Source organism: Gambusia affinis, linkage group LG11 (genome assembly GCF_019740435.1).
Source record: "Gambusia affinis linkage group LG11, SWU_Gaff_1.0, whole genome shotgun sequence".
Lineage (NCBI taxonomy): Eukaryota > Metazoa > Chordata > Actinopteri > Cyprinodontiformes > Poeciliidae > Gambusia > Gambusia affinis.
This window is the reverse complement of record NC_057878.1, coordinates 22,583,917-22,607,062: the sequence shown is the minus strand read 5'-3', so window position 1 is coordinate 22,607,062 and position 23,146 is coordinate 22,583,917. Positions and strand designations below refer to the sequence as shown.

Below are 23,146 nucleotides of genomic sequence, written 5' to 3'. Positions count from 1 at the left end.
ACAGAATAATAAGGATTGTGTTGTAAACCCATCCATCAAAGCTTGTCATACTGTCAAAAACCCTGTATGCTTTAAAAGACAGCCACCATCCTCACTTCTACAATTTTCTTTCCTTGTGAAAGGCCTCAAAGGTGTAGTGAGTAAGAGAGGGAGGAGGTGTAGCAGAACAATTGTTCCCTACCTCAGCAATATAGCAGGAAATGAAAGAGGTGGACTGGAACCACGGTGTCTGTGTAGCTTATTTGTTCTTATACGCTCAGATATGCATGACTGAAGGGAATGTACAAAGAGTGGTCACATCTGACCTATTAGTCACAGACTGACCAACTCCATGGGCCACCGTGTGTGATTGATATATAGTACATTTTGGTGTGTGTGCAGGGTGAGCATTGTGGTTTTCCCCAGAAATGCATTCACTCAAGCAAGAGCAAAAAGAAATATGTTAACATTTCAAAAGTAGCTCGGGGCTTGTTCCATTTATCTCCCCATGCTCTGTTCCAAATTGGCCTTTTGCTGCCTGCCTGTCTGAGGCCTGATATGGCACCTTGTAAGGTGGCCTAAAGTAGAATCGCATTTGAAGTTTTTGACTGATAATAACCAGCAGCCTTGTGCCCTGCGCCAGAACTGGCAAGTCCGAGCCCTGTCAGGCTGCAGCAATAATCATCCTACTGGTTTAAATCCACTTTGAGTCATTTGTGCAAGACCCTGCCAGCTCACAGGAGGCAAAACCCTGCTGTTCCAGCAGATGTCAAAGGAGCAATCTGTTTGCTTCTGGGTACTCTGTGATATTTGAGAACCCCAGGATGATGGAAAATGGCAGAACTCCTGACCCTTTCCACTGTGAAAGGAAGGTTGGTTGACAGTCAAAGGAAGTTCAATTCAGTTCAGTTTTGTGGTGTAGCAGAACAGGCTCAAGACAATTGCAATTCATAGTCATGTCTATGCAACTTCTGAAAACCATGGGGAAGCTTCAGTGTCTTAATCTTTGTGCTTAAATGATCAGGTCAAATCAGTATTCATCTTCGGATGTGTTAACGCAAGGAAGAACATTTTTGTTTGAAACCCTGCTAAGTTTAGATGTCGGTCTTGTTCCCGGGTCTTTTACAGCACAGTTTCCCATATGTTGTCTTTATTGCTAAGGCTACGAGCTTAAAAAAGATTTTCACTTTAATCCGCCAAATGGAGTTGAGAAACAGAGTGGAGCAAGTCAGTCTCAGAGAACAATGTCTTTCTTCCTGTAGTCAAACAAGAGGGGGTTGTCTATTTCAAGAAAAGAAGCAGAGCTTAATACACATGAGTTCTGTGGTTAATGGCTTCATGCATATTTTAAAAGGTGTAATGCTTTCTGTGGTGTACCAACTTCTGCTCTTGTTCTGAATCAACAGCACTAACTCTGGACTTAAATATGGTTAATATTTGGTCACCGTGTTCACATTTCACAGTGAAAAAAGATTATTCAGTGAATTCCAAACAGAAGGAGAATAATAAAGTAAATTTTAAAGCTTAAGCAAGTTTGCCACGTTGGAACTTTATACCAAAGTGCACAGGAATTGAAAATGTGTTGTTGGGTCAAAATTCAAATATCGGGAGTCTATACTCTAAGAAGTCAGGCTTCCACATACTGTACACTGGCTTGATTTTATAAAATTTAGCTTTTTGTAATTAGGTCCAACTTTACAAACATGTAGTTAGTATTGTAGCTTTGTTTATGTTTAACAAAACAATTCAATATCATGTTTGCTTGGGAAACAATCTACATGAAGAGATTCTAAGAGGAAATCTCATGGTCACTTTATCCGATAAGCAGTTAATAAGCTCTAAGCACTCGGATGGTCAGATGAAAGTGGCTGTCCTAAAATCACCCCAGTCAGGTCCTAATGCTGCATTAAGCATCTGTGGCTCAGGTGAACCGGGGATTTTGTTGATCCCTCCTGGCTCCTCCTCAAAAACAGCTTGGTGTAAACTCTTTTACATTGAAAACAACAACAAAAACCTGGGGCCCTGCACAGACTTATGGGGCTTTGTAGCTGATGAAGGTGTAGATCTACCAAGAGGAGAACTGCTCTTCCATGATCTGAGGATAGAATTGCTTTATCATCCTTTATATTTTGCATTTAATAAAAAAGGCAATAATCTTACAATGCAAAACTTTATCATACCAAAGGCAAAACAAACTAAAGAAGTTTGAAGAGATGTAATGTTTAAAAATGGCTGACTTCATACTAACTGTGGCCTCCCTTGCTCCTGGACAAATCCTCTTTTGGCTTACTTTGTTTCTTTTTTTTTCACGTGCTGTGCTTTATTGCAATTTTTTTCTTCTAGTTTTTAATTGAGATCAGGAAGATATTTGCTGTCTTGTTATAGAGCAGATCTGAGGAAGTACAGTGGGTCTGCTGTGAAATCTACATGCTGGTGATGTGATGAATATTGAAACCCAATGCAGTAATGAGGCTCCCACATATTGACCAGAACCACAGCTGATTATCACAGAGATTACACACAGCTTGTGGAACCAGATTGGTCACCCGATAATTTAATTTGCTAAATGTCAATTAAAATTTTTTACTAAAACTAAATTTTCAATATTTTTAATCTTCTTTAAGTCTCATGTAGTTCACATAAGCCTTGAAAATTAAATTTAGCAGGTATTTAATTATTTTTTGTACATTGTGTGTTTATTTATCATAATATGGGTAAGTGAGAGTCCTTAAAGAATATCCAAGTTTCTTCAACTGATGTGAATATTGACAGTTACTCAATGAAGAACTAGATTAATATTTATTCCATTATTTACAACAGATATTAATTGTGTCTATAATGTGCTTACTTAGGGCTGCACAGTGGCGCAGTTGGTAGAGCTGTTACCTTGCAACAAGAAGGTTCGATTCCCGGGCCGGGATCTTTCTGCATGGAGTTTGCATGTTCTCCCTGTGCATGCATGGGTTCTCTCCGAGTTCTCTGGCTTCCTCCCACAGTCCAAAAACATGACTGTCAGGTTAATTGGTCTCTCTAAATTCTCCCTAGGTGTGAGTGTGTGTGTGAATGGTTGCGACAGCCTGGCGACCTGTCCAGGTTGAACCCCGCCTCTCGCCAGGAACGTTAGCTGGAGATTGGCACCAGCAACCCTCCCGACCCCATTAGGGACAAGGGTGAACAGAAAATGGATGGATGGATGCTCAACCAATAATATTATGTGCTTATCTATTACAGTGAGGTACACAAATATTATTTGATCACAGCTGTGTCACATTAGAGCACAACGGATCAAGTGTGAAATAGTTAGGTTATTGGTGGTGCTGTGGAGTGCGATAAGTGCAGCCAGGAGCAATAACCTCAATTCAGATTGTGTTTACAAATTCAGACAGGCTCTGTGTACAAGTATCAGTGGGTGTTAACATGATTTTTCCCTATGGTGGATGAAGTAATGTAACTTAAGTTTGAAAAACAAAAAAATCTATAGTTTTTTTCAACGGGTATTTTATCCTCCAAAACATCTGTTAAAGGTCAAAGAAATTCCTTCCCAAGACGATTTTTTTATTAGTCATTTAACCTTTTAATAATTGTTAGATCTAACCTTTAACTTTGTAATTAATCATAATGAGAACAGATTTAAAGCTGAGGCTTTAAATTTTAGTCCACATCCGCTTCACCCTACTATACCGACCTACTGCAATTATTTCAGAAACCATAGCAACCAGCCTGTATGATGGCAAAGACACCATTGAAAAATGACATGTGTGGTATGGATAGTAATATTACTTATGTCCGAAGTAATACCACAAATCCCATTCTTCTTGGCTATGAATTATTTAAAATTGTAAAATATCAGACTATGGTATTCCGTTGTCAAGACAACTAAAGGTTTAATGCTAGCAGCTAATATTCTTACAACATAAAGACTCTTGCTGACCTATTTGTCATTACGTATGGAAACCATGCATTTTTCATTGAATCACTTTTCACAAATGCCATCTTACCAACATGTATCTATCCCCTTTTTGAAAAGGTTTTTCTTTATTATTTTAAACCAAAGAATAGAAATAAAATGCTGGTCATTTAAAAATTACAATAAGTTTCCTATAGTAGATATTTATAAAAACTATAAATTCTCATTTTTTCACATTAACAATTCTGTTTGAATTTATTTAACTATCACAGAGACACAAATGGCTCTTTGGATTGTAAAAGTTGCAGATACCAGTATTAGCTTTGAATAGTAACATTCAAAGCTACTATTTGAGTAACTTACTGAATTAATAGTAATTCAGTAAATTCAAATAAAAAAAAAATGTGGCAGTAGGTAAGCCTACCTTTCACTGAAGATGATCAGATTTCTTACTAATGATATTTGATTCTTCCAAAAAACAGCATTAATGATTTAAAATAATAAAGAAAAACTCATGACAAAATGTATCTCTTGGGTCTTTATAGAATTAAAACTACTTTATGGAAGATCACTTCTTCCACTTCATTTTGTATTTGACTTTCTCAATGTGCCATTTCAAATCTTTGATTCTCAGGGCAACACAAACAGGAATAGTAACTTTGTAGTGTAAGAAAGGACTGGGACTATGATGAAGAAGGGTATCAGAATTTTCTAATATCATCATAAAATATGAATCTTGAAACAAATTTCAAAACCCTTTCACAAACACTTCAAGTTGGGCTTCCTTCTAGTTGTCTCTTTGTGTTTTCTGAAAGGCCTGAAGCAGCAATGGGACTAAATAAACCTGTCACTGTTGTTCCTTTGACCCATCAGGAGAGGCTGTGTAAGGAGTGGAACAGTCGACCTAGCTAAGGGCTAGCCAGTTTCGAACTTTCCGAGTCAATTTAGGTGAGACACTTAATCTCTGGAACCAGCTAGTACTAAAAAAAAACCTATGGTGGGTCGTTTCACATGCATCTGTTCTCAAAATTTATAGCCTCGGATGGAAAAGAGCAGGTTAATGGGAACTGAGTTCAAAACAACCACAAGCAGTTTAAAGAGTTGCACGCTTTTGAGATGAAAATGTTTTGTCAAATGAATTTCAGTTTTCTCACAAACGGATGATTGTATCAATTGGTTGAGAACAAGTCAAAAAAAGATAAATTTAACTAAGATTATTAACTGGAGCAGCTTCTTCTTGTTAAATGCAACTTTCCAAATTTTGTTATTAAAGAAACAAGCAAATAGTTTGAATAGGGCCCAAATTTATAATAAAACTTAAAACTTCTGGGTAAAGTCTGACTCTGCGTCAATGTGCTTCTTGGGTAAGAGTGTACCGGTACTCCATATAAAAGCTGCCTGAGATGTCATTAGTCTTTCATAAAAATATCTTTTTATTTGATTTTCTCTCTGAATAGCTTTAGCACTTTTTGTAATATAAATAATGCTTTCTTCATCAAGACAGAGTAATGGGTCCTTTTGAAATCTATATTAAAAAAAAAACAACTTTTAATGCACTGCATATTTTTCTCTACTTCATCCTAAGTATGTCACCTTGCCAAATCTGCAATTTTTATATCTCTTATGCAGAGTTTCAAAAGTTGGCGTATTTGTTTTAGGAATTAAGGCGATCAAAGACATCTCAGAATTATACAACATTATGTCAGAAGATTATTAGAAATCTTTAGTCTTACGTAATACCTATTAAAACATAAGGTTAAATTGTGAGACATATTCTTCAATAACAACTTTGATTATTTATTGGTTAATGAATAACTGCCAAACTGACTGCACAGTACAGTGAACATCAGGAACCCAAATCTTATATTCTTATAAGATTGGAAGACCACTGATATTACTGTGTATGTTATGCATATCACTCAAAAAAGAAAATAGTTGATCCAACATGAATAAATTATCCATGTTAATTTATTCAGTTTGTTTAATTTAACATAAACTCATTAGATTACCGTGAATTAACATAATTAAATGACTAAAATGACTAATTACAATTTCAACAGTTTATTCAAGTAGGAGATCTAGTCTTGTTTTTTGTTTTTGCTTTTTTTTCACGATGACTGTTTAAATTGACAATGCATTTGTTGATTTAATAGGTGTAGTGACCAAATAAAACCAGCAGGGGGAGAACGGCGCTAGGGAGTCATAGAAATGAGAACAGAAGAAGTTCGTCTTTCTCAATCAAGTCACGCCAGAGCGAAGGAAAAAACTTTTCCCCGGCTCATTTAATGAATGTTTCCCATTTCAGGTAGGAATTTGCACATAGACCGACCTGTACTGTTGTAAGTGGTATTTCTAACTCTTAGAAAACTGTGAATACATTTGATCGCCGATTACATTTACAAGTTTTCTATTAGTCCAGTCCAGTCACAGTTAGGCGGTTGCTCACATCTGACTGCTATATAGGGTTTGAATGGCAGCTAGGATATTCACCTTATTCCGTAATTGTACGCAATTATGAGTTTAATCACATTCAGCGCCAGAAACCCCTGCATTAAGTTTTGGAGCGGAATGGCCGTGATTTAGCAGTGCTGCTAGCAGCTCATTTTTCTGAAGGGCGGTCAGTAATAAAGAAGAGAAAAACAGTGCAGCTGGTCCGAGTTTTATCTGAGCTGCAGTTTTGCAACTACAGTGTAAAACAATATTGAAGCATTTAAGATTTGATAGCTAGTGTTCCCACATATTTTATAGACTGAAACCTCTATCAAAAAGCTGGTTAGCACATTGCTAGCATGTAAGTAAATGTCAGTTCCGCTTTGTGGCAGAAGTCACAGATAATTCACTTCTCATGGAGACTAGGAACATAGTGTATACTCTATTCGTTGATAGCCTTTGCACATGAAGTCAAAAATGTTGCATATGTTCTGAACTTAATGCACTACCAAGCAAGCATATTTTGGGGTTTTGGAAAATAACTTGTTCAGAAAAGAGTTATTGCAATAAATTGGTTATTTGTGTATTGCAATGAATTATGAGACACCCTTACTGATGTTTAAAGTTAATTTCAAATTAAGCATGTTAGGAGTAATGCGTACTTGCAATATGTTGCATTAGTAGTTTAATTTGGGCAGCATTTTTCCATGGCTCAGCACTGACGCTTCCACTTTGCAGAGTTGTCAGGAGTCCCTGAAGCTGACAAAATCTATTATTAAGTATGGATAAAAGGTGACATGCAGCAACTCGCCCTTAATGTTAAATGTCAGGGCAGATTAAGTTCTTCTCTGTGGCTTTTTAATTTCAATATAGGAAGCATATCTGTCTTTTTTTTTCTGCAAGCAGAGAGAACTTCAATGCCAATAATGAGATGCACTTTAGTCGATAGCTGTGGCAATATACAATTCTTGACTGTTATATTTTGGAGCAATTGTATTTTCCATTGGCAATTGTTTCTTTTTAATTGTGACTCTATCAAATAATTTTTGTAGCTTTTTGTAGAATTTCAAAAGAAATTGGTAGAAATTAGTTTATTCCAAGCAATTCAGAAATAAAATGAATATTCTATATATGTATGAAGGGGAGTTGGCATAGTCCATTTTTGAATTTCTGTGACAACCTTTACTAAGTGTTTTTCAATTTAAAATGATAATCCTCAGCTCATAAGGATTTCTTTTCAGTGGTGTCTAAATCAAAAGCTGACAATTTGCAAGCAATTATAAAGTAATGTTTCTGCACATATAAAGATGTTCATGCAATAGTTGCGACAGAGTTATCATTTTGAATTGTACTTAGGAAAAGCTTTTATCTCCAGTGCTTTAAGTCCAGCTCAACTTGGGTTTAACAGTGGTTATTAAAAGGTGAAAAAGAATTCATGGTAATAATGGTTAATACATAACGTACAATTCAAGTTTTCCTAATGTCATTTCGGTACGAGCAAAAGACTTATTGTAAACTGAATAACTGAACAGCCTACATGAGCTCACCTTGCATCACATCCTCAGTGCAATAATATGCACATGACCTGGAAGAGGAATGTGATTCAAGAAGTTGAAGTAATGAAAAGTTATGGTTGCTATGCAATAAACCACTGACAGAGTGGTTTGTTTATTTATATTGTACCTCCAGTCTTCATTTGTTTTGTATCCCAAAATCCCATGCAGTCTGGGTTCCATTCCTATATACCACAAAGTCAATCATCTCTGTCAAATATTTCCAGGTGATAACTTAGATTAACTATAAATCTAATTAATCTATCATTAACCAACGGATCATAAATCCATTATCAATGTTGTCAAGATTAACCACTAACTTCATTTGGACACATCTGTGGCTAATATTAGTTTAAAATGTCTTGAGCTACTCATCTCTTCTCAAAGAAAATAGATTTGCTCTGCCACTCCTGTCTTCTTTAATTTCTGGTACCTTAATTTCCTTTTCTTTGAAGAAGGATGGGACTTTTTCCTGCCCCCTGATCCTTGGCTTGTATAAGTGCAATCTTTCATTGGTAATTGAACTGAAAAACGGGGCTTAACCATTTGCACTTTCATAAAAGGACAATAGGGGGCATCAGAGAAAATCCATCATTATCCAGAATTAAATTTGCCAATCTCTTTGATTAAGCTGATTTAGAGTTTATTATAATGTAGAATAATTAGAAACTAAAGAAGTGAAACAAACAAACCACCTTCCTGTCAGACTGTTTTCAGGCCTGCCTGGAGTGTCGGTCCAGAAAAAATATTATCCCCTCAGTGAAGCTCGTTTTGATAGTAAATGTACAGTTGTGTTGTGCATCCACTTAGTTTGTATTTATTTTATTTTAGGTGTTTTCTTTTAAATAACTTATAAATACCTGCAACCGAATTTAAAGTAAGTAATTTAAAGTACATATTTTCAAGGTATAAAACATGTACTTAGGCTTAGGAAAATACAGAGGCTGTCAGTACTTATTGGATTTTCTGGCAAAATCAGTTTGTTATATAGTCTAACACTTTGAACTAAGTTTGAGCAGATTCATGTCTTTATTGGCATCACCAGAGGATTGCAAAGAAGAAAAATGGAAAGTGCTGTGTTCTCACTCCACATTAAATCCCAAATGGCTTTTTGCCTGCAACAAGCTTCATTCAACCAACATCAAGCTAATTAGGAACTTCGAAATGTCCTCTTATTGTGTGTAGTTTACAGTCCCAACAGAGAGAATTAATCTACAGCAAGCTAAAACATGTGATAAATTAGCATAAACTGAAAGCTCTAAATTTACATTTTTCTTCCTCGTGTGTGTTGCTTGAAATGAATTTGTGATAATTATAGAACAAATTTGTAAAAGCCCTTTTTCCTCCCCATTTTTGTAAGAGGGCGAAATCCCTCTTAATTCAGTCTGGAAATCCATTTTAGTGCATCAGAATTAATGCATAATTGGTTTTTACTGCAATCTTAATTTAGCTGTACACATGCCCATTTGTTACTTCCATACTTACTGAAACACAAAATGTTTAAATATTTATTTCAACACAATGCTGCACTGAACCTCAGTTCCCTGCCTTCTTTCTTGTAAAATCAAATGTTTAAAGTGTTCTCCAAAGGCAAACTTGCAAAGTCCCCTGACAAAAAGAAGCCTCCAAATCTACTATTTCATATAGCTGAGGGGGAGCAAGATTTTAGCTTTCTCTTTTGAACTACAACATCATGCAATAAAGCTTTAAAATGATACTCCAACACTTTTAAGCATAGATGTTAGTTTAGGAGGCCCCAGTGAAGAACTGCTTAGTTTGAGAAAGCAGAAGTATAATGTGCTCAAAGCCTCTGAAGGAGCTTTGTCACATTTAAGAAGATAACCTCCACAGATGTCACTAAAGGTTATTTCTGCCTGGGTGTATGTTCGACAGTTTAACTTCACAAAGCCGTTAAGTGTAAGCGAGATGGGTTTTTACAGCTGCAACTTCAGTTCATTCAACATGCACGCCATTCGGCAGTGACTTTAAACACTTTAAAAGTCAGAAAAATACACATCTCTTTTGAAAAGATGGAGAGTCTTTCTAAAAGGTATCAGTTGGTTTGTGAAGCAAGCCACAAGAAGCGATTTTGAAAACTGACCTTTTACACCCACTGATTTGATTTAAGAGTTGTTGCTTTGAAAAGAGCTGGAATGCTTTTCTTGTATTTCCTTCTGGGAACTTTTCTGAAACTTACTGAAACCTCTACATTGATACAACAGCAAGGTAACTACACTAATTATGAAACAACGAAACATGTACGAGATTCATCTTGGAATATATGATTGCAGTATTATCTTTTGGGTCTGAAAAGGTGCCAGAATTTTCTCCAGTTTGAAATATACAACAATGTGTTTCCCTCAGTTGACCCAGAATGGGCTGCACCATAGTTCCTGCTTTTGGAGCGGTGTCTGGTTTGTTTTATATAAACTGCGCCAGATTTCACTTAAACTGAAACAAGACCTAGACTTTTAGGTGGACCAGAGTTCGCTTTTTTTGGCTCGCTTTGGAGTTATTCAATGCATTCAATTATTTAATATTATAGTGTTACCTTACATTTTAGTTTATTCAAATGTTTCTCTTTTATTAGCCCTTCAAACTGAAAAAAACGTGTAGCAGTCTGACACGTGTGATTTGAATTCTCTATCTGTTATTTATTTTTTTAGAAAGACATGGAGAGCTTGTTCTCAACCTTCAGTATTTTTCCTCGGGCTTGCCTTTACCTCTGAGTTAGGTAACTTATCTCTGCTGAGAAACCAGAAACCCATGGCTACTGGCAGCTAGAAACATGGTTTCTGCAGCAAGCATTTTAATAGTTTTGCAGGTTAAAGTTTGTCACAAAAAAATTGTGAAATTAAGAGATAATATATCACAATTCATCTGGGTCAATGTAAGACTTAATTTGCTATTTGTGGATATATGATCTGTGTACTCCCGGTAAACAAATGGATTTAAATTAAAACAGTGTCTTTGAAGAAAACATTTTGTTCTAGATCAGAGTATTTCTAAGAATAAATTAAAAATATATTTAACCAGAAAAACAGGTAAACAATGTTGAAGAATAAATTTAATGGCAGATGGATTTAAAACAATGACTGTGAACAGACTCTTTTATTTCTCTCTCCATATGTATCTTTGTATAAAAATTAAAATGGCAAATGTTAAATATAATTTTTACAACTGTAAAAGTCTGTGTAAAAATATCTAAGCACCATTGGGGATAATTGTTGCTTTTTTGTTCTGAGTAAGTGATTAAGTTATTAGAGCGCATTAGTCTTATTAATTATTCCATGAGAATTTCACACTGCCCTATGCCCGCCTTAGTTTTTATTTTCATAAGGAAATTATTGGAACAATCTTAACCGTCATCAAGAAAGTACACTGTAAAAGTAACATTTCAGCTTTACTGTTGTGTGAAGTGAGTAAAAAGTTGTGACAAATATCAAATCCTGACTAAGATAACGCTGACCGCACATATCAATTAGGGACATGAGTAATCTCATTACCATTTCAGCCTCAGGGTAGAGTGCCTGTGGAGACTGAAATTAAAATGATATTGCTGTTAGAATTTTGCATGAATTTAACAGCAGGACTGTTTGACTCATGTTCTCCCACAGGTGACCCAACTAGACACAGCACATTTGTTTGAAAGGGGGAATGTGGGGTGAGACTAGCAACATTTGCAAGTCAGAAATTTAACAAACCCTTTTATAGTCAATTTGTCTTTTTTGTGAAGTAAGTAATAAATATAATTGTCTAAAAGTGGTATAAACTCATTAGCATTTGAAAAAGAACACTGGAATTAGATTAAGTGGCAGACCTTCAAATTATTTCTGTTGCACACAGTGCAACTGACCCAAAAAGAAAAGTAGTCATAGACATAAGTTTTCTTAATGCACATATCCAGTCACAAGAGAATAAGACAGAGGAGATGTACTACTGTACAGAAGTATTTGTCACTTACTTGTCACACATAAATTATTAAACAGATTTTGATAATGGTCAAAAATAACCCGAGAACCTAGTTTTTACAAATGATATTTGTTGTCTTTGAAGGTGAAAGGGAAAAAAAGCTACACAAATCAACTTGGCTCTATGCAAAAAAAAAAGTAATTGTTCCTTATTTCATCATAAATTATTGTAATTTGCTTTTGAAATATTTGAAGTATATCTGAATTTGACTGCCTTTCCTGCTGTCACTCATTTTTTAACTTCCCAGGTTCTTATAGTGTCTCTTCTCTTTTTTTACGGACTCTCTCACATCCCTCTCCTTCCAGCACTGTGCAGACACACGTACACCAATCAAGAGTGGTTTTAACAGAAAGATTGCTCAAGAAATGTTGGAATTGACTTGTATATTATTTGTCTCCTATCAACTTTAACACATAACTAAAAAACAATGCATTATTTGAGCTTTCTGATCAGTAATAAACAGAATATGATAGGTACATTATGTATATATTGACATTTTTAACTGCCGCAACAGATGCTGTATTCAGACACTATATTATACTAGCAGACTGGATTGACTTAAATAATTTGTTATTTTTAGACTGAGGGTTCTCCATGACATTTGAAGGTGAGCTTTGGCTCAGGTAATGTGTTGCTAAATCTAATCAAGGCTGGATACTAAAATAAGCACTTTCCTTCAAAGACTTCTCATGGTGAAGTATCAGTAGATTGTGTTTATGAAGCTTAATAAAATGTCTAGATTTTACTAGATATAAGAAGAAGTTAAAACTGGCTTTTAACTCACTTAGGTTGTGTTATGTTTGCTATTTTAGCTTTTCTTTTGTCTTCATTTTGTTTATGTGCATTCCAGTAATTGGCTTCACATAACCATATAAATAAATCTCATCTCCATTTGTAATTTTTTTGCTATCATTTTATGTAAAAATCTTGTCATTTCTGATTGTGAAGTTGAGCACAATGCCATTTATTTTTTTGCACTGAACACTTTTAAATCATTACTTAGAGCAGATTTTAAAATAGATATAAAATGCCACCTCATCAATCATTGTCTGTTTTTGCAGAATTTTTAAGAGATACTATGTTCAGATCAAGGTGCGTCTGTGTTGCTTTGTTTTTGATGATTTGTTAGAACCTATTTTCTAACATACTACCCTGTGGGAACAAACTGCTCTTCATGAGGCTCACAGGAAGTGCTGTTTTCAGGTTAGGTTTAAGAATGATGTGTGAATTGAGGTTAGGTTAAGTTTCGGTTTGGTATATTTTAGTAATGGTTAGCTTTAAGATAAGAGTTAGGGGTTTTAAAATTAATTATAAATGAATGGAAGTCATTGCAAAGTCCTTGTGAAGCTGGAACGACATGGCGTGTGTGAGACAGTGAGTGTGTGGCTTTATAATAAGGGTTATGATCCAAACATATCTGACATGGCAAGAGTGTGCAGTAATTAGTACATAATGACAGGAAATCACAGCCGTTATTCATTCCAGTATCAACATAAATATCTTTTTAAGGTAAAACCTTATAATTTTTTCTTTGATAGAAAATACTTCCACAGAAACGCCTACCAAAAATGCAGTGGTGTGAAAAATTCATGTTATTGTTTGGCTCCCTATGAGGTCCAGGTCAGGTTGATGACCTCTGGAAATACGTTTTGTTTTGGATGTGTGGTCTCTGGAGGCTTCAGTGGATTTAACCTTTACAGTTCGCTAAAGTTTTACTTGTATGGTTTCTGACATCTCTCCTGTGCAGAGTGAGAAATTGTCCTCTGAAGGAGAGAAAACCTGTTACGTTTAGAAATATTAAGGTTCTGAATTTGCCTTTTTGCCTCCTTGGTAGTGCAACCCAGTTCTGAAATCTTTGTATAAAATAAATACATAAGAAATTAAGGAAAACCATCAATTTTCTTATTGTGTGTTTGCATGTATTTGGGTGTGTGGATCAGATAATTGGTATTTTCTAATACTAAAATTTACTGGACTAGACTTTAAAAACTTAACACACATCGGGTCATGTTTCTGCTATACTGATATCTTACCCTTCCACAAAGCAAAGGCTACTATTCAATTGACCTTGAAATAAGTTAATACAAATATCATGTGAAGTGAAGCGGAATATGAAAATACTTTATTTTCATCTTGACAAAATCACACTTATCTGTATTAAATTATTAAAGAAGGTGCAGAGTTCTGACAAGTAATTATCAAAATGAGGGGTATTTGTAACCTTAGTACTAATGTCGTGATGGTAGCATAAATTGACTAAAATGGATGTTTAAAATTGCATGTGTTCATAGAGTGAGGAGTGGTCAAAATGAATTATTTGTTCATGTGGTGATACACTTGTACTATGAAGAAACTAACAGCCTGCCCCTATCTATTTGGGCTTAACATCTGTTTAATACATTGTGATTGTTCAAAGATTACAACGGCTACATTTTATTTCCAAAGCATAGAATGGGAAGAAATCTAGAATTCTTTATCTCAGTGAGACATTATAATTAGCTAATGCATCTTTTATAGTCACCAGGGAAAGCAAAATTATTCAATGTTCATATAAAGAAGACTTATGGTACTGTGACACCCACTTTCTGATAAGAAAATACTCAAAAGTGGTTATTAAAAATATATTTAGTCTCTTTTATTATTATTTTAAAGGAGATATGCAACCACTACAGTGTAAGTGTGGCAGTTCTACTAAGTTTTATGAAGAAGTAAATTGGAAATATATTATTCGAGTTAAAATGATCACCTTTACATGTCCACTTAATCTATCTTTCTATCTACCTTTAAAGTAATGGTAACACTCATTTGACGGGTTGTAAATAAGACTATCATGACACCGTCATAAACATTGACTGTTGTTATAAAGTGTGATTCGGTAAATCATGACACTTTTAATACAAAGTTGACATTCAAAATGGCTTCGTTATGAGAACTTGACATTAACCAAGAAATCATGATTTGACATAAATTTGTTATAAAACTATTACTGATTTAACTTTAAAAATTATGTAGCTTTATGTTATTAAAGCTAAAGTTTAATCAGTAATACTTTTATAGCAAATTTATGTCAGATCATGATTTCTTGGTTAACGTCAAGTTGTCATTACAGACATTTTGAATAATGTCAACTTTTTATTAAAAGTGATAATTATTCACAACCCATCAAAGTGTTACCAAAATAATAAATTACCATCTGGAGACAAATTATTAATATTGTGGTGGTATCAGTGACTACCAAAGTTTCAAAAAGTTTCATTTTTAAAACATTTTAATCACATTTAGTAACAATTAGTGTTTTATTAGGGTTTTTTGTTGTTCAATAAGAGATAATGTATTCCTATAGTTTTAAAGTTGCTATGAATGCTGTGCAGTGTTGACTTTTGTTTGGTTTTGTAACATGCCTGTTTTGAATTATATATTTATTGTAACATAAACATTATATTAACTCTAAAAACAGCCAAATAATTAATTAAATCTTTTACAGGACATATCATACATTGTTATCTTACCTTAGATGTAATCATCTAAGTTTAATATTTGATTTTAACCAAATTTGGCTGAAAAATGATAATAAATTAGAATCTAAATTAATTTTCACCAGAAGAAAGATCAATCACGGTGGAGTGCAACCACTTCCTGCTTCACAAGTCTGATTGAGGATTATCCAAGCTCCCATGTGAACTAACTCCACCAATTTATGCAACAAAATTTAAGTGCAACAGAAAGCCTGCCAAACCTTGGTTTGCCTACCACCTCCTGGGAAGTGGCATCTTGATGGGGAGCCTATTCACAACAGTCTCCAGTCAGTAGTAAGTGTTGCAACTAACCCAAACAGTTTTAAAAATGGAAGCAAAACATACTCTCTAGATAGTGCTACTCTCAAATATCTCAATTTATCAGCAATCTCAAAGTTACAATCTCTTGAAGGCTTCCTAAATTGACACATTCCCAAGTTATTTTCTCTCATTCATGCACTTCTTCAGACTTATTTATGTTTCCTGATGATTTTCCAAAGATGAGTCCAGAGACTCACTCAGGCACAGCTCTACAAAATCCTGGGTCCCCTATAATTTTGTTTTTTTTTAGTCGCATATCTTCACAGTGGGGGTATTTTTTAAATAAGTATTTTTCCTTTTGGCTCTGGCCAGTGATATGTGGAAGTTGCCTGTTATACTTTTCCCCATTCCCAAAACTAGAGCTGCTAAAAGCTGCTTTCACAATGTTTCTTATTTTGCTAAGAACACTTACCTCCCACTTTATCAGGTGCAATTTGCTAGAAGCGGAATGAACTCTTTTGCCTGTAGGATTGTCTCAAATCTTTGAGGCAAATTGATAGTTATTTATTTTTTTTATTTTACGGTTCAGTCTCTGAACCATGAGAGATAGTTGTGTGTGAAAATCCCAGTAGATCAACAGTTTTTGAAATTCTCAGGCCAGTCTGTCTGGGATCAAAAGCCATGATGTGTTTAAAGCCACTTAAATCCCATTTCTTCCTCGTTCTGATCTGTGGTTTGAACTTCAGCAAGTGGCTTACACAACATTTAGAGGCATTGATTTGTTACCCATTTATTTTATGGTTAGACTGCAGCTGAATCTTTGCTGCACAGTTGCATAGTTTTAGAATGTTCATTTTTGCACTGACGCTTCAGTCCAAAGGAAATAATGGAAATCCGTCCATTATTTATCACCTTATGAAAATAAAAAAAAAGCAGAAGACGTCTGCTCTTCGGCTCTTTTTCTCCTGCTCACATTCACGATTCTGAATCGGATCAGAATTGAATTCAATATTTACTACATCACGGCATTGAACAATTTCCTGTACTCCTCTAAATCCATCCTACCTTGCACAAAGCACAATGTTGTTCTTTTTTTCACAGACCGTCTCATCTATACTCTGCACCTGGTGACAGTTTTAGCAAATATGTAAAATTAAATTGTTTATAAAAGTTACAAACTGCAGTATTGAATAAACAATTGTCACCAAGCGTGCAATTAACACGTCCAGTTTTTAATCATATCCTTGTTCTAGTCTTTTGGTTGTGTTAGTGCTTCACTGTCATGCTCAGTTGATTAGTTTTCTGTGCGTTTTGCTATTTGTTCTTGGATTTTCTGCCTCAGCAGCATCTCACTTTATATTAATAAAAATTTATACTTACAATACCTACTTGTCTGCCCGCATGGCTGCTTTGGATCCTCCTTCACCCACAAATCCATGACATTATCATGGTTTTCTAGCTCATTCATAAGCATATCTTATCTTTTATTATGGTTGAGAGAAGCACAATTTACATAAGACTATTGAACACTGAATCTGAGACTGCTGCATGTAAATGTGACAAGTACTTGAACCCTTTCAAACATCACCATTGTGTATTATGTAAGAATCAATTTTGAGGATATTCGTTTTTTAAGGAGCTTTATGAGGTGACTTCTTATACAAGATCCTATGCTTTTTCTTCCTCCTTTATCATGTCTGTCATGTCACTCTTCTGAAGTGGAGGCCTCACATCTCTGACATCAAGACTAAAACCTTAAAAACTTGAACTGTGTCAGCTTCTGAGCCAGGCAACATTATTTATTTCATTTCAGGAACTTTGATGATGTTGCCTAGCAAAAGCTATAGTATAGTTTCCACTCTACTAGCATAAGACAGCTTAGAATGTCCTGAAACCCATTTCTGTATTTACTTTAGAGACAGCTTCTAACCTTTATGGTTCACCAAAAACCGTTAATAAATACCAAAGATTTATACATTTATAAAATATTATTAGTCGCTGTTCTCCGTATAAAACATATCCACATACTAAAGGTCTAAAATGGAAAAAATCTTAATTCTTATTAATTTGTCATCAGATATAAGCTAATCTAAGTTGCAGTGGTTAGATGATTAATTTGTGACAATAATAAAATACTCAATTTGTTCTCTTAAGTATGTTTTCTTGTAATCTTAGCAGCTACAAAACATGGTATGGTTATCCAAAAGTAAAAGACCTCAGGACTAAAAACGGAGTTTCCTAACTAACTTGAGCTGAAAAACTTTTCCTGACACCTCCTGCTCAAATGCAAAATCTCTTTAAATCCCCTACAGTAAATTGAGCTATTTAGTCACTCAAGTCACATCCACAACAAGCTGTGAAGATGTCCTGAATGTAGAGCACAGGCAAAAAAAGTAAAGTCAAAACTACATCTGTGACAAATTTAAAAATAAATTCAAACAAATGTGATACTGAAGTTGTTTAAATGTATTCTAACTCAGCAATATGAAATGTAGTTAAAGAAAGATTAAGTAGAGCAAAAAGTGAAAGGAGTAAGAATAATGCAAGCTAAAATGAGACGGCTAAAATGATCAAAATACAAATTACACTTCATATTTTGACTCAAACATTTATACAGCTTCAAAACGAACGTTAGCAGTCAAAATGCAAAGACAGCAGGAGGGATTGCAGTGTTTGTCAACAGATGGTGTGATGTTGGACATGCCACTTCCAATAACTGTCTCTATCCTACATTTCCTAAAAAAAAAACCATTCTAAAATATGTTTTATTTTGGTTGGTGTAATGGTGTCATTGGCTCTGTTTTTGCCAGGCAAATACAGGACATCCCACCACACACATGGTCATCCCAGGGTAGTTTGAACCCTGCTTGTCACAAAAAGTAAAATTAAAAGCAAAATAAATAAGAGAAATTAAGAAATAAAATTAAAACATTTCTAAACTACTAATGCAATTAAAAACATAATGCTTTATATCAGAGATAAAAAATAAGTATAGGAAATAACTTTCTAAACTCAACATGAAGCCAAACTAAAGATATAGTAACATTTAAATGACCGGTTTAAGTTTCTTTGACCTTTGGATCAACATGAAAAATAAAGTATAAATAAATAATTTGTCTTTCTTTTCAAAAAAGATGCTTTTCTTAACATAGAATTTTAAGATTTAATTATACAAAAACTTTTTTTTTTTGCTTTTTTTTTTTTTAAGTAGCAGTTAACATTATTCTCCTACAGTTAGATTTGTTCAAGACTTATTAGACATTTTTCCCAATGTTCCATCATTATGATGGGTAAATATTTTTATTGAGTTTATTTTTACTCAAGCGCAAAGACACAACATAATGTTTTATATTTAGACGTATTTAAAATTGTGCAACTTGTTACAGATTCAGACATAGTGTGAGAAAGCATACAAATTAAGGTAAAATGAGATATTTTCAAGGTTACAAATTAGCAATGCAGTTCCAGAAAAGTATCTGACCACCGCTGCATATTAAAGTCGATGGCACTGCTAAAGATAACATGTCCTCTAGCCTCCTCTAAATCCCTGCATCAATGTTTCATACGCCTGGTTATTAGGAAGAGATCCAGGTCAGAGCCTTGTTAGATCTCAATCTCATTCAATTTACACAGGATGACGGCTTAAAATGATACAATCAACAACCTCCTGGCTCCATGGCATGGACCGCTAATTAATTAACTTACCTCAGGCCTGACAAAGGAGAGCTTATGTGTCACCATTGTTTCGTCAACGTTTAATAAATGACTCAGGAGAAACAACAATATGCAGCAGAGTATGGCTGCACAAACAGGAAGAGCTGCTTCACTGACCACGGTAGTTTATCCAGAGCTTTTTGAAAATGTTATCTGAAATGTGATAGCATTTCCATACAAAAGGCTGGTGCTACGATGTGGGGCCAAAGATTCGCATTAAAACCAAGACAGGAAGGAGGTGGAGAGTCATAAATTGCTGTTGTCATTGCCGTAGAGACCATTTTCCTCTCGTTGGACCTTGCAGACCTGCTCCCAGTAAAAAGGGCCTCACTTATTTCATTGCACTCAATTCCATTCATTTAGACGGTCCCTGGCGAACCTCCTTGGAACATGCACCTTTTTTTAGTTTAACAATCAAGCCCTGTGCTTGGGGAGAGCCACCGCTGTGGAGGGCTTGAACCAGGAAATCAGCTTACACTGGTAATTAGTTTGCCCATTTTGCTTCTGACAGCTAAACTCCTTTCATCAAAATACCACACAGTGTGATGCTTTTCCTTGCCAGCCGCAGCAGACAAGCCTTGGTGACTAGTGATTGCTATCCCATCCCAGGAAACAAGTCCTTATTCCAGTATCATCCTAACTATTTTTGTCATCCATTTAGCAAGGGGTGAAATTTCATCTCCTGTGCACATTCCCCACCAAAGAAACAAACCTCTTTGGGCAAATATGTCAAAACTGCTGATTATCTGTGCGCTCTGTCTGCAAGCCAAGGCCAATATTGTGAGTAATAAGAGGAAAAGAAGGTCTTTGAGCAATGTCAGCTTGTTTTCACAGGTATTCTTAGTGTTTTTTCCCCTGAAAGACTCATTAAATTTATGCAAATGACATTGTCACCCCCAAAACATGCAAATGCAGTCCTTGTATTGCGCTACAAGTTGACAGCATGCTACAAAGTGAAATTCCCTGTCCTGGCAGTACAAGTAGTAGTTGAGACATTTTTGAGTTCTTGCAAATGAACATGCTTTTTCAACTTGATTCCTTAATCTGTTTTATGGAAAACAAGTATTGTTTTTGTTGTATCCTGAGAGGAAAAGGAAAATGTTGAGTGGCTTAGGCAAATGCAGAACTGCAGCTAACCCTAAGCACTTTGTAATGAGCCTATATGCATATATGTCCAAACAATTATGTCCAAGTATATAAAAAATTGAAATGTCCTGTGAGCAAACCACTCAAGAAGAACTGAAGTTTTGTATCCGTGATTTGAATGTCTTTTTTAATGAAATGTGCATACGACCAAAGGTTACATGTAAATGATCTTGTGCAGATGTTGGTTTAAGCTGGAAGGAGTCAATTATCCACAGTGACACAAGTCCAGTACACACATATGCTGAGAGGTCATTCAACAAAGAAAAAGCCAAAACTCCAAAAGCAACAGGAAAAAGCTGGATAACAGATTGCAAATGCACATAGATAGGAATAGTAAATTTAATTTCTGAACAAATGCCTGGTGGTCTGATTAAATTAAAATTGAACAGTGTGAGGGTAAAAAAAAACAACAAAAAAAAACAATTGGAAGCTTTGAAACCACCATCCTGGGGGTGGCAACATCAGATTACTGCAGCAGGGACCTCACAAAAATAGATTCCATCGTTGTGAAAGAACATTATGGTTTTTGGAACAAAATATCTGCTCACTCTACATCATAATGTCTCTCATGTATACATCATCACATAGCACTTAGCAAGGGATTAGCCACACATTAGGAGGGAAATTGGTAAGAAAAACCTATTTCTCATCCAACTCTTAAACCTTCTGACTGAAAATAACACAGTTCTCACTGGTAAGCAAAATATCTCCACATTTGAATAATATGTTATGAGTTTTTCTTTCAGTGAAAATCATTTGGGGAGGAGAATATGTAAATAAGTTACACTGTGTTTTGAAAAGGTGTGTTGTACTGCTTAAGACGAACTGAAAAGAAGCTACAAACTTGGCGCTTGACTTTGACAGCTGTTGGAAGGAGGAGCTGTAGGGAACAGTGAGCAATGAAGGGGAAATAATTTCCCTTCGAATGTTAATTTATTTAGAATCGCAGAAGAAAGGGCTATAAGTAATTCTCATCAAGGGCACATTGCTTTTAAATTTCGAGTGGAATTCTTCATTATCTGGGAAACGTATCTTTAATTATAGATCTAAGAATAAGCCTTATTACTAAAGTATGGCAGGTAATATTTATTGGTCGAGACTTGCCTATGAGGAATTTTAAGATTGTATTAGACAAGTATATCTGTTGTTCAACTGTAAAAAGACGCAGTTAAGTCTTGATGCATTGGTTTTCTTGTCCTTGCATTGATTAAAGTTGATTCGTTTAACAATGCTATTTTTAGAGACAATTTCTATCCAGTAGTTTGATTTTGTAGGTAATTCCTCTTGCTGAAACATATTCTGTGTCAGAAAGCAAAGGTGATATCCCCCTCACTCCATAATCATTAACCTTATTACCTGAGTAAATTACATGCTGTGAATGTGGAGCTCAGCCCAGCTTTACCTACTCTATTTGTGCACTTGTCGCAGGGGAGGAGCTAAAAAAAAGTAGTGGGCAACTATTTCCAACAGCTTTGTATCAACTCTGCTCTTTTAAAGGTGATTACGGATACCACTGCTGTCTTTGAAGATATCAATTGTCACAGTGTTACTAAGAGAGTGGCTTTAAAAACCTGTGCTGTATTTATTTTTAATTATCTCCTCCATGGCTCTGAGCCAAAGTGCAAACTTCTAGGCACAGCTAAGCTACTTCCCTGTCACAACAGTTTACTCTCAGCAGTGATAGTGGTGCCTGTTTGCAATACACTGGATGTTTAATATGCTGTAAAGCAATGAGTCATAAACAATCTTTGAAAACAAATGCTGTGTCTTTAATTTTCAGTGTAAAGGAAAACCATTTTGCTGATCACTGGTAAGATACAGAATGTGTTCTGGTCACATCTGCAGTTTTATTAAATTTTACACTAATCCTTTGTTGGTGTTCATTGTCAAGGCAGTTGGGAAAGGTTTATTTTAGACCTTAAACTAGAGCTTATTCTATTTCCTACAGATTCCTTAAGTCTTTTAATACCAAATAGGAACCTTGTCTCAGATACAAAATTCAGTGTTATTTTCCCTGAGGGCATCCAATCTCCATATCCAGTCAGTACAAATGACCAATATACAACTTGGAGAAAATAAAATCAGTTATTTTCTTCAAGTGTTAGTGCTAGACCGTTACATAGAGGTATCCAGATTGCTCTTTTTTTCCTTTTTTTGATATAATTTGTTGTAACTTGTTTAATGAAAAGTCGTGGGGATGTCTTTCATGGAGGCTCTAATTTGTATTGCTGCCCAGCAGTAAAAGGAATATCAGAATATATATTACTGAATCCATGCCTTTAAAGTAGATAGTGTATGAAGCTACAGCATTTGAACCAACTGTTTCAAAAGCTGCAGCCATCAGCATGAGATTTATCAAATAACCTGATTTGTGAAAAATGAGTATTTGAGTCTTTATCTGTTAGAAACAGAAGAGCCCAGAGAAGTCAAATTAGTGACAAAAACCATTTACAAATGACTGTAATTTATGATCAAACTAATTTAGATGTATATTCTTTATTATGGCTTGCTGGACAGTACATCAGCAGAGCGATTTTATTCTTTGCCATGCCTATGTAGTTGTAGAAACATCTTTCAAATACATTTTAGTGGCATAATCTTACACTGGCCTATAATTTGAGTACATTTATTTATGGGGTTGCAAATCCCACAAAAAGGAATGTAGACAA

At 35.1% G+C, this 23,146-nt stretch overlaps 1 long non-coding RNA gene across 1 annotated transcript in view; it reads left to right on the top strand.

The window, feature by feature from the left end:
- Window positions 1–6,113: 6,113 nt before the first annotated feature.
- Window positions 6,114–23,146, top strand: part of LOC122839630 — a 58,428-nt gene continuing 41,395 nt past the window's right edge. The window contains exon 1 of the long non-coding RNA XR_006372083.1: window positions 6,114–6,191. This is a non-coding gene — a long non-coding RNA (uncharacterized LOC122839630). The remainder of the gene's footprint in view (window positions 6,192–23,146) is intronic.